The sequence below is a fragment of the Petaurus breviceps genome, unplaced genomic scaffold (assembly GCF_028583685.1).
Source record: "Petaurus breviceps papuanus isolate PSGF00001 unplaced genomic scaffold, PetGlider_PUasm1.0 37, whole genome shotgun sequence".
In the NCBI taxonomy this organism is placed as follows: Eukaryota; Metazoa; Chordata; class Mammalia; order Diprotodontia; family Petauridae; genus Petaurus; species Petaurus breviceps.
Window position 1 is genome coordinate 39,570,280 of NW_027186296.1, and position 1,866 is coordinate 39,572,145.

Below are 1,866 nucleotides of genomic sequence, written 5' to 3' on the forward strand. Positions count from 1 at the left end.
AGTATCTGATTACAAAAAAATTCATTTGATACCACCTCAATAGGTTCTTACAGTATGCATCTCCCTTCCACATATCAAAATGATTCAACATTCCTTGGAAGACAAAACAGAAATAACACTTTTCAATGACTATCTAATAATAAACATAAGAGAAGTCATAAAACTGGGAGATGTCTACTCACCAAAGGTAAATGCCATTGTGATGAATACCACTATGATAGAAGAAACCTAGTGTGGTCTAGGTTGAAGAGGGGTTCCCTGTGGATGATGAGGTTCTCCAGATGTTCATGTAAGTAGATGACATTGTACTAATTACATCAAGACAAAGGTGTGCTAACATTTTAGAGCTTTCTGGAAGAGATCTGTAATCACTCAAAAGAGTTTGAACTGTCCATACACATAGGAAAAGCTAAGTGGATAAAAAAATATCTGTTGTCCAGATTTCAACATGCATTTGGATGGACACCCTGCAGAGCCTGTCCAGCGGTATGTAAATTTGACAGTACAGCTTAACAAACTGGGTCCAGAGTTGAACAGAAGGAGAATGGACTGGGACACTGCCAGGCTACTTTACAAGCTTCCCATGAAAGCAACGATCCATCTTTTTAATGCTAACATTCTACTGATGTTGCATCAAGGCACAGAATATAACTGACTCCAAAGGAGTAAAAATGAATGTTTCACAGACAATGAAGTAGAATATGGTGGGTATGAATAGGCTAGTGTCTATTTGTTAGAACAAATAACCAAAAAGGAACCTTGAAGAAGAAAAGGAGTAAAAAAAAATATATCAGAGAGCTGTATGATAGGAAGAGAAGGTATACTGGTCACATAGCAAAAGGGATAATTGGTGCAGGGAGCCAAGCGTTCCATTGGTACCCTAGAAATGTTAGCAAGAAGTGAGGAAGACCTCCAGAGTACTAGGTGGACTCACTCTAGCAAACTTTTAAGAGGACAAGTACAAGAGTTGCCCAGGATAGGGAGACAGGGAAGAAATGGTACTAAAGGGAAGGGTTGCAGTTGGTATCAATGGAGGGAATTTCTGTGTTATTTATAGATCCATTTGAGTATCTGAATTAATTTTCATATCTGTAATAGAGTAACCTTTGTCTACACTCAAGAGAGGCAAAAGGTCGCACCTAAAGGAACTTGGATTTAGAGACAAAAATCATCAAGTTTAGTCACTTACCACCTTCTGTTACTATGGGCAAATTACCCTCTCTGGGTGTCACTTTCCTCATTTGTAAAAATGAGCAAGTTGAACTAGATGCTTTCTAATGTCCCTTTTAACTTCAAACCTGTGTTCCTAAGATCCTATAACCTGGTACTTTGAAGAAGAAAATGAGATAAGAAGGAGGTAAGACCATGCCCACAAAGCTTTGATACATTTGATCCTCATAGCTTGATTGTGGTATGATTTAGTGGAAAGAGTTTTAGATTTGGAATTAAAAAGGTTGGGTGAAAGTTCAGTATTACTAGCTATGTGAACATGGGGGAGAAATAATCCATCTGAACCTCAATTTCCTCACCTATAAAACTGTGATAGGGGCGGCCAGGTGGCTCAGCGAGTAAGAGCACCGGCTCCAGTGTTGGGACGACCTGGAGATCGAATCCCGGGCTCAGACACTCAGCACCCACCCAGAAACACCTGGCCGTGTAACCTTGAGAAAGTTACTTAACCCCAATTGCTTAAAAAAAAAAAAAAGCTCTTATTAAAAAAAAAACTGTGATAATATGTGCACTACTCAACTGTCAGAATTGTTGTGAGGAAAAGGCCTGGTAAGCTGTACAACACTAGGTAAAAAAAAATCAGTAAGCATTTAAAAAAACCTATTGTGTGCCAGGAACTGTGAATACAGAGAAAAG